Source organism: Astatotilapia calliptera, chromosome 1 (genome assembly GCF_964374335.1).
Source record: "Astatotilapia calliptera chromosome 1, fAstCal68.1, whole genome shotgun sequence".
Classification (NCBI taxonomy): Eukaryota; Metazoa; Chordata; class Actinopteri; order Cichliformes; family Cichlidae; genus Astatotilapia; species Astatotilapia calliptera.
This window is the reverse complement of record NC_137422.1, coordinates 38,680,665-38,697,266: the sequence shown is the minus strand read 5'-3', so window position 1 is coordinate 38,697,266 and position 16,602 is coordinate 38,680,665. Positions and strand designations below refer to the sequence as shown.

The following is a 16,602-nucleotide window of genomic DNA, read 5'->3' as shown; positions in this document are numbered from 1 at the left end:
AAATTGGGCTAGTTGACATATAATGATGCGCTAACTGGGGGCTAACTGTTTCTTCTAAAAAACCAACAAAAAACCAACTTTGGTGCTTAGGTTGATATGTCAGTATTTGATTGGCAGATATCCTGTGCCTGGTTATTGATACCCTGGCTGCTGCTTTTGTCTCATGGAGGTCTGAGTGTTGTCAGTAAATGAGAACAGACTGCAGGCAGCTTCCTTCCTGGAGGACCGAGTCTCCACAGACAGAACATCACCCACTAAAGGATTATCCTGCTGTAAATACAGTTGAAAGGGGAAGATAAAAGCCGTTGCTCATAAATCTTGCTGTCGCCGATCCAGTCTGATATACACCTGCTATGGTGACTGTTGCTATATTTAAACATCAGGCTTCTTTAACGTGAATACACTCCCACAGAGTTCACAGCTGCTTCTTTGTGTTTGGTGAAGTGCGTCCGCACTTTGCAACCTTTAATCCTTTGATGTATTCATCCAGTCTGGGTCTGCTGAGTCTGTTATGAAGGTGGTGTTTGTATGTTTAAATTTAAGTTGGATCTTCCTATCTGAACTGTGCCTGGCATTTGGCTGTGAGTCCATTAGAAGCCCAGCGTTGCCTCTGGTCTACGTCAACTTCTGCTGGGCTTTAGATAGAAGAGCTACAAGCTGCAGTCTTTATGTGAGCGGTGGTTCCACATGCTGCTTTTTGACTGTGCTTGACCCACCAAGTCCTCACGGGAGCACTTTTGAGGAAAAGAGGCATCAGAAATATTTATTTGCAGGAATACTCCGGTTTGCCTCATGTGGCGAAGAAAAGGGTTATTTAAGACATTACTGAACTACTGAATACATAAGTTCTAGTTTATTCAATCTTAAATCTTGTGTAAAAATGTTTAAAATAGTCCAATAACTCTAATCTCTGGCCGGAATAGGCTGTCTTCATCTTGTTTTTATAACATTACAGAGGTTGGTAGACTTGCACTGACTGTGTGCAACACTAAATTGCCTGTGATGCTGGTTGAAGCTTCCATCTTTTCTGGTGGAAACCCTGAGATGTTTCAGTTGATGCTTCTGTTGTCGTTAGTTTTGTGTCCTTTTTTTGTTTTTGGTCTGAGCATCACTGTGAGGCTCAGAGTGTTTAACTCAGTCACTGCAGCAGAACACAGCTGTGACCTACAACATACGCTCATTACCGAGCTCCCTGTGCTGCTTTTTATTCATTTGATCTGATTTCCCCTCGTGTCTTTTCCCCGGAGACACCGCGGGGTCCCTGTGAGACCACTAAAGACCCTCTTAAGGTTAAAGGAGGACCACCTGCCACTTAGCGTTAGTGGAGACAACAATAACCCTCAGGACAGAGGATGCATCCCTGTATCCTGTTGCATTTTTGTTTCTATCTATTCAGTTTTTGTCTCTGTCAGTGCTCATATGATTACTGTCATGCTTCAGTTTCACAACAGCACCTGATTTTTGTGATTAAAGAAGTTCTGCTTCTGTTGTTTTAAACCCATCTGGAGACTGAGCTCACATATGCAGAGGACCACAAAAACTCGCGTGCAAATACTGGGATTTACTTCTGTATACATGCAGGTATTTTTATTTTGGTTGGTATTGACTCTATTTATTTATTGAGTTAAAAAAAGAAGCCCTACTATAGACTAGAGCAGGGTAATATGGCCAAAAAAATATATCACGATATATATTTGAAAATTTGCGATAACAATATAACTGACGATATAATTTCTGTGAGACAAAATACAACTCCACAACTTGCACAAAAAACCCTATCCATTTATTTTCACTTAAACAAGCTGCTGTTATTTATGTGCATTAAAGCTATATAAACATTTAACAGTGCAAATGCAAATTCCTTGCTGAAAGTTTAACCAAAAGGCATTTCCAGTAGAAATATCCTGAGCATAACCACATATAATTATCCACTGAAGTTAAAAAGAGGTGCTTTGCAACATTATACTGCAGTGTGCCAAATAAAAAAGTCAAATACGTATTTTTCGGACCATAAGGTGCACGGGATTATAAGGCACATTAAGCGAAACAAAGCAGTCAGATAAATCAAACTTTATTCAACTCATTCTTCGTGCTTCCTCCACTTCTGTACCATTGATTCATTAATGCTGTATTCTATCACAGCTGCTCTATTCCCATGTTGTTGCAGTATATTAATGACTAACCTTCTATTGTGGATGGATTATCTCAGTTGTTCTCCTGACTGAAGTTTGGTCTGTTTACAGCATCCTGCCATGCGATTGCATTTGTTCCTGACCACCAGGAAGCTTCAAGTTAACTTTTATCGAGTGGAAAAGTGCTTGCGTTCATCCTCCAGCTTCACTGTTTATATTATGCTAACATAGCTGTGTTGCTAGCGGTCACGTAGCACATCATTATATACCAACTAGCCCAACTTCAGTAACCCTACAAACGTCACTGCTGTTTAGTTTCCTGTCTTCATTTATGTTGGAAGTGATAGCAGAGCTGTACGTTTGATTTTTTTTTCAGAAATCTCTCAGTCAGAACATGCTATATCATGCTTAGGTAACTAGCGTAATTAGCGAGCTAACTTGCGCTAACTTCCTGCTGGCTTCTAACTCCGTTAAATGTAATAAATTCTGTTTTCATAGATGCCTGGATGTTAATCTTCATAGTTACACCTTGTAAAGCAGCAACGCTGATCGTTTTATTAAGAATGAAAGAATTTACACAGTTTTTAACTCTCAGTGATGCTGCAGTGATCGTTTAACTTTGGGACCTGAAGGGACGGGGTTTTGGACCCTGATTACACCCAGATTAACGAGAACCTTAGTCCGACAAATACGGCAATAACGAGGGCCCGCTTGCATGTTCTACAAAAAAATGTGCTTTTCTGTGTATCTGACGGACAAACTCACACCAGTGAAGTTGCACCATTTTTTAAAAACCAGTTCTGGTTCATCCGTTTCACTCAACAGTCCTCTTTCCCCCTTCTTATTCTCCGCTGCCTTTTTCGGTCATGTGCGTATGAAAACAAAGGCACTGCGCATGCGTGTTTTACCCATATTCTATCGCAATATTTCATTTTCTTATCGTTACCTTGTACCGGTATTACCGTTAACGGTATAATATGGCCCAGCTAATGCTGGGCGATATGGCCTAAAATCCATATCGCGATATAATTTTCTCAAAAATCAAGAGTGTGCTTTATGTATGAATTCTGGTTGTGCTTACTTACCTCGAACCGATTTTGGCTGCAGAAATCTGTTAAAAAATGTTTTGATGGATTGTCAGAGCATTGGCTGCTGTAGTGAGGAGCTTCACGGAGAAATCTGGGTCCAAAACTCCGTCTCCTTCAGGTCCCAAAGTCAAACGAACACTGAGAGTTAAAAACGGTCTGAATTCTTTCGTCTTTAATAAAATCATCAGCGTTGCTGCTTTAGCAGGTGTAACAATTAAGTTTAACATCCAGGCATCCATGAAAACAGAAGTTATTAAATTTAACGGAGTTAGAAGTTAACCGGAAGTTAGCTCACTAGTTTCCACCTAAACATCACATACCATGTTCTGACTGAGAGATTTTTGAAACTAATTCAAACGTACAGCTCTGTTATCACTTCCAACATAAATAAAGACAGAAAACTAAACAGCAGTGGTGTTTGCAGGGTTACTGAAGTTGGACTACCTGGTATATAATGTTGTGCTACGTGATTGCTAGCGACACAGCTATGTTACCATAACATTAGCACAGTGAAGCTGGAGGATAAATGCTAACCTTTTTTCCACTCGATAAAAGTTAACGTGAGGGATTCTGGTGGTCAAGGACAAACGCAATCGCATAGCAGGATGCTATACACGGGCCAAACTTCAGTCAGGACAACAAATGAGATTATTCATCCACAATACAAGGTTAGTTATTAATATACTGCAACAACATGGGAATAGAACAGCTGCGAGAGAATTCAACATTAATGAATCAATGTTACGGAAGTCAAAAGTGCTTCATCTCTTTGCTGTGACTGTCGCCCGGCATAATTTGCAGATGATAATGGTTTTAGCTGCTGCGATGCTTTCGACCAAAACAGGCGCAGCTTGATGACATCATCAACATGCGCTATCGCAATAGAGCGGTATAGTCAAAATCTCTATCGTTGGCCAAATTTATATCGTTTCTACCGTATATCGTTTATATCGCCCACCCCCAGGCCCAGCCCTACTATAGACTGGCGACCTGCCCAGGGTGTACCCCGCCTCTCTCCTTATGACAGTTTAGTCAAGTTCAGCAGCCCCAAAAATGATATTTGTGACAATCAAACTGGTGATTTATGAGATTTATTGATGTATATTGTTTGAAATCTTACTTTAATAGCTCAGATACAGCGCCTTCATTTATGTACTGAGAGCATTTCTGTTAGAAATACTTTTTTTGTTTTTTTCTTCTAAAAGGCGCAGACTGGATTGATCTGCATAGAGTTAAAGCAAACCCTTACATAACAGATGTCAATGCATGGTTTCTATTATTTACTGTAATTACAGCCATTTGATAAACAAATATATTAAAGCTAATTCATTTATTTGCAATTTTATAATTAAAAATCATGCACTATGTAATCAGAGGGAGTAAAATCGTGAGTCTAAGCAGCTCTGTGGCAAAGTGTTCAGGACCGAATGTTGTGTGGCGATGATGACGAGTCGTGCTGCTTCATTTCTATAAAGATGAAGGCAGCCGGATGCTGATGGTAGCAGGACCGAGGACTGCAGGAATGTCTAACATTTCGGTTTGTTCTCGCCGCACACGGCAGACTGAATTTTTGACCGTATCCCTCGCAGCTGCTGCCTGATGAAATGAAAACACCTCGGTGCAAGTTTGAGTGTTTTTCTTTCTGTTCTCCTCAGATGTGTGAGCCCTCGGGGCGCTTAAATAGCTCACAACACTGTGAAGTTTCTAAAATAGCTGAGCACAGATTTGAAAATAATCACTTTTCCTTCTAAAAACGATCCTGTTGGCTTCACTCGCCCAGAAAATCCTGATTCTGCAGCTTTCATTAGAGTAAATCTAGTAATAATTAAATGCCCTAACATTTCAGTGTAGCTCTTCCTTTTAAAGATTCAGGTGGTTTCAAATATTTTTGTTTTGTGAATTCCCATCAGTCTGCAAGAATTTAAAACATGTTTAGTAATGTCTAGAAATGTTGGAAAATTTTATAAATCTCTGGAGAAATACTATTTTATGTCAAGCTGTACTATCTTTGGTATTTTCATTGATTAATATAATGAAATGGGAACATATGATGTGTGTTTTGTTTTTGTTTTTTTCTGTTTTGTTATTTTTGACCGGCTACTTGTAGCGAAGTGCCTGAAGATAAAGTTTAAAATTGCTTCTTTGATAAGTTGTTTATTTGTTATTTTGCTTATTTTGGATCATGAGGTAAAGCTGCAGTTTTATGGTCACTACAGAAAAATGCTGAAGGATCAAAATGGTCTGAATTCAACTTGTATCTCATGGCTGTAGAGCAAGCCTATTCAAATGGTGGCCCGCGGGTCCAATGCGGCCCAGAAGCAACCTGTGAGTGGCGCCCTGCCTGTGGTCCTGGCAGAAACACAGAGAAAACGCAAAAAATTAATTTTTAAAAAATTAAAAATTCCTACAGCGTAGTGTAGACTATGAATGCAACACTCCTAGTAGCCTAGCAATATTTAACCCACAATGCACTGTGATGTAAACATATTAAACAATCATTGTAATATATGATGCGACAACAGCATGTCTTTCTCAGTCCAAAAGCGCAAAATTGACAATGAACCCTGCCTGGACTGACAAATACTTATTCATTTTACCGCCAAATCCAAATACCAAACCAATGTGTTTAATTTGCAGTGAGTGTGTTGCTGTACTTACGAAGGCACCACAATGACAAACACCAGACTTTCTACACAAACTTTCCAGAGCAATCTCAGGAGAGGGCTGCAAAAGTACAGTTTAACTGCGAGTTTAATAATCTTACAACCGGAGTTGTACTACCATGGTGAGGGTCCTGTACAGTCCAAGAGAGAGTTGCAGCAGCTTTCCTTCATGTTTGCTTCTTGGCGAAGAAGAAAAGGCCTTTCACAGATTCTGAAACAGTGAAATACTGCATGCTGGCTGTGGTGGATGCGGTGATAAGTGACGAAAAAATTAAAGTAAGTGTGACATCTGCTATAAAAAACGTACCCCTGTCAGACAGTTCGTAGAGATGAAGTTCTGGCGTCAAACGAGTTTGAAATGCTGTTAGATGACCTGAGGAAAACTGATGTAATATCTATAGCAGGAGATGGGTTCACAGACAGAACTGATAATGCACAGTTGTGCATATATGTCCGTTTTTTTTGGATGGGAAATTGCTCGGCTTGCTACCGTTAGAGGGACACACAGCTGGCGAGATAATGTTTGAGAAGATTTCAGCTCTTTTTGAGGAAAATGGTCTGGATATGAAGCGTGTCTGTATACTTGTGACGGATGGGGCTCCATCCATGGCAGGAAAAGTGAGTAGTCAGCAAAACATTTATTTTAATTTGAAAGGGAATTATCAAAATGTATTTTTTATTATTTCAAATGTGCAAAAAAAATAGTTTAGTTATAGCTCCCCTTTTTTAAATGGACCTTTTGGTGTGCATTTGTGAGGTCACCAGATTAACAGGGGAAAAAGGAATAAAAAAAAAATTACTTGTTTTTCAATACAATTGTGTGGGTTTGAAATTGATCATGATCTGCTGCTTACTGGCTGCAAAAAAATATCTGGCCCAGATAAATTCCTCGGTTTGAAAATCTGGCCCAACTAACTTCTTAGTTGAATAGCCATGCTGTAGAGCCTGAGCATGGTGATGTACCTGGAGCTGATGGTCTGGATCAGTAAAGTGGGAATTTATTTGGCTTTAATGTGTTTGTTCATTTGTTGTAAAACTCTCACACATCCAGCCTTTTGTAGCAGCTGTGGTGTGAATCCTGTGCTGCCTCTTTGAGCTCTCCCTCTGTGTTGGTGTTCAGCAGCATTCGGCTGTACTATTTAAAGGTTTGATTTACTGTCCCAAGAATGTCCTCTTAACTGCTGCCAGCACCTTCAGGCCGTGTGTGTGTGTGTGTGTGTGTGTGTGTGTGTGTGTGTTATCAGCTGTTTGGTAAATCCAGAGAATCTGATAGAGACTCGCATGCTTCAAATGGAGAAGGGGGAGAGAGGGGAGAGAGCCGGGGGTGGAGCTGGATGAGCCTGCAGGCTTGATTTTTGTCAGGCAGCTTCTCTGCGAACACATGCATGGAGCTTCGCTGGCTCTGCTAGCTCTGCTGTCACAGCTCAGCTACTCTCTCAAGATCTGGAGTGTTTTTGAGTTTCAGTTTGGATTAACTTTGTCCTGAGAGCAGGAGAGTGGGCGTCGTGCTGCAAACACAGGGTGAGTGAGTGCCTTTCAGCTGTCAGCCTGCTTCTTCTCCTGCTGTTTCTGCACACTGTGCTGGCTTTATCTGCAGCTTTTTCGTGCTTCTCCCAGGAGTTCTGCAGTTCCAGTCGGTGTGCTGCAAGATGGCTTTATTCACAATCAAAAAAAGGGAAAAGATTGTTTTTAATGTTGTTTGAAATATGTGAATAGCACAGCTGAACGGTTACAGTCTCATCTTTGTTTGCAGAATGTCTGAATATATCCACAGATGAGTAAAAACAGATGAAATTCTCTCTTTCTGATGGAACGTATGTCAGATCCTCCCTTTCAGGTAAAATTGTTGATGTTTTCTGTTCTGGTTGACATTAAAAGACTGTTTAAACCTGAATCGAGGCAGATGGAGCCATCAGTCGCCCTCCCTGTGATAAATACAGTGAACAAAATGGAAAAGAACTGAAAGAAAACATCTGTTTACTCCAAAGTTTATGGCTCTGGGAATTCCTGGAATGTCAGGCAAGTTTTGCAAGAGATGTTTTCCAGACAGGTAAAAGTGCTAATTTGTGTGACCAGCGGTGCGTGTGAAGAGTTTTCACAGCTGATTTCACTGTTGTGTTGCAGTCTGTTGGGTCTTTTTTTTTTCTTTTTTTCTCCTGTCCAACTGGAGCAGAAACAAATGTGTTGTGCAGCTTTTATGAGCCATAAAACAACATTAACATTGATGTTGATGGAAGAGAGAAGCTTCCATAAGTGATTCCAGACTGAGTAAAAAGGGAAAAGCCTTTAAATCAAATCTTGATTTGTTGACTTTATTATATTCTGCTTTTCTTCCACTTTGATGTGCAGCTTGTGTTTTATCCAGCTGCTGTCCTGTGGTGCAGAAATGAAAGTGTGTGGTTTTGGAGAAGCTGTTCGAGGTGTCAGACGTTCAGCGCGAACAGTCCGAGAATTGCAGGCAGAGATTAGCTCTGCAGCCTCATGTAGGAGCCAAAATGGAGGTTGAGTGCAACCCCGTCCTCCACCTCGGGGGCTGGCCAGTTTTTATTTGCGGTTGCTTGGATTCAAGCTCTTACTGTGATTACAGATTAGATTTAGGGCATCTAAAGTGCACGACTGGTTTTAGTTGTTATTGCTTGGGAGTTAGCTTTAATTGTTTAACAGGAATGCACTGATGCATCAGCCTGTCTGCAAATAAGATGGCATTTACTGCTGGGATTGAAAGTGCTTTGAAATTAAAAAGCTTCATAGCCACACTGCTATGACACACGTAACATGACATGTGAGTTTGCGCTCACACTAAAGGCCAGCAAGACAAAACGATTCAAGACGGAGAGCAGCAGATAATTCAGTTTGAGGAAAACTGGGGGAAATCTTCAAAGACTGTATGATGAATGTGTGTCTCATTTGTTTTGTATTACAATCCCTAAATCCATGGCTCAAAGCAACCTCGCATATAAGATGCCACAACGCTGCTGTTCACCACATCATGATTATAATAAACAGAAGAAGAAACAAACAAAGGAGTAAGAAGACCATGAGCCAAACGGTTAATTCGTCTCAACATTTTCAAATCCCTACAGGTGTTCCCTAGGGATCTGTCATATTTAGTATCAATCTACTCCAAAACTTTCTCAAACTGAGCAGTGATAAAATCCGAGGTTCTCCTCAGTGCCACCAAACTCCAGCTTTCAGTGTCATGCTTGATGGCACGCTTTCTTTCCAAGCTCAGTACTGCTGTCCTCATTCGCACTGTGATCGCGTCCCACATTGATTAGTGCAACTTCCTCTAACCAGAGCTCCATACCACTTCATCACCAAAGCTTCTTCCTTACTCATATTATTATTATTTTTTTTAAACTCAAGATAAAACTCATATGCATCCACAGCACATCAGCGTTGTGTCGGTTTCACTGGTTCATTGGCTCATAGAAGTGGCAGTAATGGTTTCTGCCATCTGATGTTGGATCAGAGGCAAACCGCCCTCTCCTGTAGGATTTCTGTGTGGTGTGTGTGAGGCTGACTGATGATCTGCACCTCAATCTCTGGTCTCTCCTCTTTACAGACGCTGAAGCCGTAATACAGTTTCAGGAAAAGTCAAACACGCTCTTGTTAAACATTTTTTCTAAGACCTTTATTCACTAAATGCATCAACTTACCCTGAGATGAACCTTCAAACAGCCCTCTGAAGATCTCAAAGTGGGGGCTGGAATAACTGTAGTTAGAAATTTATCACATCTCACACAAGTCTCCACAAAGTTAGAAGCACACAGCAATTCTCACTGAGGCGGTTAAAAAATGTGAGTGGGGTAATTGGCTGGAGGCTGCAAAGCTGCTGCAGGTGGGTGCTTGCCTGTGTGTGTGTGTGTGTGTGTGTGTGTGTGTGTGTGTGTGTGTGTGTGTGTGTGTGTGTGTGCGCTGATTAAAGAGCTGCTGAGGTGATGGATCAGAGAGCACAACTTTGCAGGCTGACCATGTGTTTCCTGGTTTTCTTCAGTTTGTAACTGAGGTTTTTAAAAATAAAGTGATTTCATGGCCAAAAATATTTATCACGATATATATTCGAAAATTTGTGATAACAATATAACTGACGATATAATTGACACGAGACAAAATACTTTACAACTTCGCAACTTTATTAGTACAAAAACCCCACCAAAATATCAATGTATTTTCACTTAAACAAGCAGCTGTTTTTATGTGCATTAAAACTATATAAAAATTCAACAGTGCAATCACTCCGCGAGGTTCCTGACTACGGTACCCGCAATGCTCCGACAGTCCATCAAGTGGTGCGGCTTCGTAGCTTACCAAAGTCGTACTAAAACATTTTTTGACAGATTTCTGAGCGCAGTGTTCCGCATAAAATCGGTTCGAGGTCAGTAAGCACAACCAGAATTCATACATAAGGCACACCGGATTATAAGGGGCACTGTCGATTTTTCAGAAAATCAAAGGATTTTAAGAGCGACTTTCCAAAAAACACGGTAATAATGACTGCTCGCTTGCATGCATTGCTTTCAAAAATTGTGCTTTGGTGCATATCTCACGGACGAAAGCCAAACCAGTTCCACACCACTGAGGTTGCACATTTTTTACAAACCAATTCTGGTTCATATGTTTCATACAACGATCCTCTTTCGCCCTTCTCATTCTCCGTCGCCACCATGCTTTTTCCGCCATATGTGTATGAAAACAAAGGCACTGCATATGCACGTTTGACACTGTTGATCATCTTATTTTGTTACACCCACCCAGTGGTTTAATATATGTATCGGGTACCGCATTGGAATGGTTTAAATCCTATTTGTCAACTCGATCTTTCTCTGTGGCTACCTCTAAGTTCAGATCCTCTGTCAGCTCTCTTGCCTTTGGGGTGCCTCAGGGCTCTGTCTTGGAACCGTTATTGTTTTTTGTTGTATTTACTCCCTCTTCTGCAACTTCTTAGCTCTTTCTCTGATATTTCATATCATTGTTATGCAGATGATATTCAGCTATAGATCTCTTTTAGGCCACCTGATGTTTCTAAGCTCCAAATCTTGCAGTCCTGCAGATTGGATGGCTGGTAATTACCTTCAACTAAATGCTGATAAAATGGAAGTCATTGTCTTTGCTCCTGAGAAATTTGTTCCCCTCGTGGTTAAAAATCGAGGCCCTCTTGCTTCTTATATTAAATCCTCCATTAGGAACCTTGGTGTTACACTTGATCCAGCTCTGACGCTGGACACACACGTCAAATCTTTGGTTCGCTCTTGTTTTTACCATTTAAGAAATATCGCTGAGTCCCATTGTGTCACGTTCCGAATTGGAAATGATTATTCATGCTTTTGTTTCATCTCGCTTAGATATTGTAATTCCTTGTTTACTTGCTTAAGTAATGCCTCCCTGGAACGACTGCAGGGTGTTCAAAATGCTGCGGCTAGGCTTCTGATAAAGCATCACAAATACTCCCATGCCACTCCCCTGCTGATTCAACTGCATTGGCTCCCTGTCAAGTTCAGGGTCTATTTTAAGATCATAATCATGACTTATAGGGCCCTGCACGGTGTAGCTCCAACTTACATAAGTGATCTTCTTCTTCCTTATCACCCCAGCAGGCCCCTGAGGTCTTGTGACCAGGGGTTGCTGGTTGTCCCGCATACAAGGTTAAAAACAGAAGGTGACAGAGTGTTTGTATCAGCGGCTCCCAGACTCTGGAATTCGCTCCCTTTGAGTTTGAGATCTGTGGACTCAGTCACGTCTTTTAAAAAGCAGTTAAAAATGTATCTGTTTAAACTTGCTTTTGGTTGATTTTATTTTGTTTTGTCTGTTTTCTGCCTCTGTAAAGCACTTTGTGATTTTATCTTGAAAGGTGCTATATAAATAAAATTTTACTTACTTACGTTTTACCCATATTCTATCGCAATATTTCATTTTCTTATCATTGCCTAACGTTATACCGGTATTACCGTGAACGGTATGACATGGCCCAGCCCTACTCGTTCCCTCCTTATTGTAGTTATTAATTGCATAATTCCATTCTAATTTCAAATAAAATACAGTGAAGTTCTGTTTAAGCATAGGGGAATTATGCTTTTAGTCGTCAGCTGTATTGTAAATTGTTGACAAATGTGAATTCTCTGATACACGAAATATAAGTAGAAGGCAGTTTTTTGTGTTTATTTTTTTTGTACTGGTGTCTTTGAGGCTGTGACATTTAGGGCTGCTCGATTATGGCAAAAATGATAATCACGATTATTTTCACTGAAATTGAGATCACGATTATTTGACGATATTTATTTAACCCTTTAAGACCTACCATAGAACCAAGTCCGGCAGAGCTTATATTATTATTTTTTTTTACATGTTGTAGTGCCATTTGTGGGAGCATTTCAAGTTGCTATACATCAATACAACTGTTATAGCCCATATTTTAATAATATGTATGTATTAAGTCCATAGTAACTACATTAATTGCAAAAAAGTGCAACAAACTACAAAAAAATTGAAAATCGTTTTTGTTTTTTTACATATATTTCTTGGAGAAATTTAAGAGGTTTATCCCTCAAAACTTTAAATACAAAAAAGTTGCAAAAAATAGTTTACAACAACAGGAAATTTATTTTGAGTGTCTTCATAGTTTTATTTTGGAGACACAGCAATTTTTATATACTGCAGGAAAAACAAAAAAACAATCCTATGATGCAAATTTGCAAAGAAAACAGCATGTGCATCAAAATAAACTATTTCCAGCAGTGCAATTCGAGTTCTAAGCATCCCAGAAACCATTCAGAAAAGTCAAACATGACTTATGAAAACACCAGTATAGGCTTTTAAGGCCTACAAGTAAAAAAACTACATTTTCCGCGAAAATGACGTCACTTCCGGTTTCAGGCAGGAAATGCGATAGTTCGTGTTGACGTCTTTTTCAATGTGGGAAGTGTTACGAACATCTGATCGGATCGGCAAAGCTTCTGGAATATTATGTTTTTGTTCCTGCAAGCGCATTTCATGCAATTTTTATTTTTTAAAACGAAAACGTAAAATCTCCGTTTTTAAAAATACCCGTGTACGTGTGGACGTAGCCTTTAGCAGATACTGATCTTATCTGGCCAGCCTCATGTGTCACACACAGTATCTGAGAGGAAACCTGACTGCTGGAAGTCAGACTATAGTCTTAGATATCATTATTTAAATTATTATTCTTTATTCTTTTATTTGATTTAAGTATAACAGTTTTCTGCAGACTGATTTAAGAAGAAGAAAAAGAAAAAAAGTGTAGCTGATGGTTGAAGACAAAAATACTTCCATGTGTGATGATTGCAATATCCCCAAACCGTCACATCATCTAACAACTTCAGTTAGGCATTTCTTTGTTTAAGTTTAGGTGTCTGGTAGTCATGTCTCAAGACGTTGTGACGCGTTCTGTCTCATTTTTCCCAAATAAATGTTTGAAAAATTCACATTTTTGTTTACAGGCAGCATCCACGGACTCAAAGTGTACGTAATACTTTAACACTGACAGCTTTTGTGACGGAGAGCTAAAATTCCACACAGTCTCATGATATATAAACTCTTAACTTCATGCAGTCTTTAGCTGCAGGAATGATAAATTAGGAAAACAGATTAAAATATTTGCCTTTTTTTTTGTTAGTACTTTCATTGGCTCAATGTGATCATAGTAACCAGGCTTGTTAATATTGTGATTGGCTCATTCTTTGTAATAATATATTTACAGTTGTTGATCCCCACAGTTTCACACAGGAACTAGAACTATCCATATATATCTATCGAGATCTATCGATCTATCGAGATCTATCTATATGAGAGACGAGAAGGAAAAGCAGAAACCTGAAAGCTGTGTTCATTTGTATACAGGCCTTTGGTTTGTCTGGATACTAGCCGTGGTGTCCTCCTCCCCCCCCCCCCTTCATGTGCACTGAGCTGTATAATGAAGTGCGAGTCACACCCACGACCTTCACTTCACCTCCTGCTCCCACTAATGAGGGAAAAGTCTGGAGGTTTCTCTTTGTCCTGGCCTGTATTAAAAAGTAGGCCTGTGTATCCAAACTTCAAATGCTCTGAAGACCCCCACAGACCCCCACGGACCCCCTGTGTCAGTGTTTAATGTATAAATCAATGAGTCTCTCAGACAGGAAACTGTCTTCCTGCTCCTCCTCTGACTCTGGGGGCAAATTGATCATTAGCTTTACATCAGTTGAAAAGTAACCATGTTCACAGATGCTGCAGAGCTGCTCCTGCTCTTTGTTTGATCTGCTGCACACATGATGAGTATGTTGAATAGTTTGAGTTTACCTGACCCGCTCACTAACTAACCGGATATTAACTTCAGTCTGCACTCATGCTGCTGCAGCTTCCTTTGATTTCCTCCTCAGAAGCCTCAGAGCACCTCCTCCCCTTCTCTGTGCACCCATAATGCTTTGTGTCATCATGTAAGGAATCAGAAGCTCTTTTCTTTGTTGAACCGTAAGAAATCAGTCATCTTTTATTTACCGTATGTTTTAAGTGCATCATAGCTTCTGTGCGGGGGGAAAAGGTTTTATATGTGCAGCTTGTTAAGCCACAGGTTACCGAAATAACGGAGTAACCTGCAAACAACTTGGCTTTGTCCCAGGAATGTGCATGTATACATTAGGTGATTTATATAAATGTTGGTTATATGAATTTGATTCTACTGCTGCAGTTATAACCACATACCAAGAATACTTGTTCAATCAGTCAAATTAATTTGAATTTGATCTGTGACAAACTGAAGATATTTAAATATTAGAGGTCTAGTGTGTAGCCATCACCTAAAAAATAAACAGGAGCACTGAGAGCACGCTCTGTCATGAAATAGTTAGCTTGAATTCAAATATTTATCTTACCACTCTTTGGACTAAATCACCAGATTAATGATTTTCTGCTGCATTAATCAGGTGACCTTTTTGCAACTTTGCAGGGTTTTGCCTTTTATAATTTTAATGTTCTTTGTGGATTTTTGATCAGTTTTTTTTCATCACCTACTCCCCACGAGTAGGTGGCATATGATCCTGAAAGACATAAAAATAAGAAAACAATTACCCAAAGTTATGTTTGAGTGTCCTTTAACCTCCTGACAGCTCTAATGGAAAACGTTTATTTTGTTGAAAGCTTTTTGCTAAAATAAATAAATAAACAAATACACAATATTCTTTTTTTTAAGTTGGAAAATCCTTAGTCACAGCAGTTAAGACAATAAAAAGCTTAATAAAAGGGCATGTACTTCAATAATATAAAATAAGACATACTGTATAAGAAAATGGATATCAAGGTGAAAACTAATCTCAAATCAAAACTGCAAAAAAACTTCAAATGAGGGAAAATTTAAATAAAACTAGAAAAATTTGCATTTCCTGCGAAAATGCAGTGTGGATGCCTTAACGGCTGAAGATATCTGCTGAAAAAAGCTGAAAAAGTTGAAACAAAAAAAAAAAAAAAAAAAAAAAATTCCCTGAGCAGGATTCGAACCTGGCCCTCCTGATCAAAGGGCAGCTATTTAGCTCACTGAGCCAAACACTTTCTCACAAAGAAAAGGTGGAGAGATTGACAATTGTGCTAGCAGAATTTGGGCAAAAAAAAAGGGGTGAAAATTCTGCTGAAAAGAGTTCCATCAGCAGAATTTCTGCTGAAAAGAGGTGAATGAGCAGAATTCTGCTGAAAAGAGTTTTTTTCTGAAAACAGCAGAAAAAACTGAAAATTTTGCTGAAAAGAGTTGAATGAGCAGAATTCTGCTGAAAAGAGGTTTTTGCTGAAAAAGAGCTGATAAAGTTTGGATTTGTGCTGAAAAGGGGTTAAAAAAACTGAAAATTTTGCTGAAAAGGGGTGAATAAAATGAAATTTGTGTTGAAAAGAGTTTAAAAAAAGTTTAACTGTTAAGTGAAAGAAATGTTGCCATAAGCTGGATTTGAACCCAGGCCTCCCAGTCTGAGAACGGATGCTTATCTCACTGAGGTAAAGCACAGCTCAGCCCATCATGCAAAATCAGTGACCACATTGATAATGTGTTCCATTCATTTCAATGGTCAAAAGTCATAACACACATCAGCAGAAATAGCAGAATTTTTTAAAGTTTAAACATAGCATTTCTGCTAAAACTTAGTATTTATACTAAATAATATTTTTTTCCTGCCAAATCATAGCATTTGTGCTGGAACACAGAAAGTTCCACCAAATCATACAATTTGTACTAAAACATTATTTATGATTTAGCAGAAACATTGGGACTTGGTAGAAATATTATGATTTACATGAAATACTTTGACTTAGCAGAAGTACTACAATCTAGGAAAAAAGTACTAAAGCATAGCAGAAATTCTATCATTGAGCAGAATTACTAGGATTTAGAAGAAATACTAAGATTTGGCACAAACACTGATGTGGCTCAAGAACCTTTATTGTGCAGTTATACTATGATTTGGAAGAAATACTATGTTTTAGCACAAATACTATGATTTGGCTCAAATACTATAACTATCCTCGGTCAGAAGGAGAGGCTGACATCCAGGGATTAGATTACCACAGGTGGAGTTTATTGCGGTCAGATGGATGGTACAGGGAGGTATGGCATACAGTAGGAGGATGTGGAGAGGTGATATGGTGTGGTTTCTATGATTAAGAACAGGGTATGCATTACAACATGCATACAGATTAAAGATTAAGAAAACTGGTAACAAATTCCTCCACTACAAATCAGTCTGA

General features: G+C 39.3%; 1 protein-coding gene across 1 annotated transcript in view; it reads left to right on the top strand.

The window, feature by feature from the left end:
* Positions 1 to 7,252: 7,252 nt before the first annotated feature.
* Positions 7,253 to 16,602, top strand: part of plekhg4 (pleckstrin homology domain containing, family G (with RhoGef domain) member 4) — a 65,404-nt gene continuing 56,054 nt past the window's right edge. The window contains exon 1 of the mRNA XM_080300769.1: positions 7,253 to 7,404. The gene's annotated coding sequence lies outside the window, so the exon portion shown is untranslated. The remainder of the gene's footprint in view (positions 7,405 to 16,602) is intronic.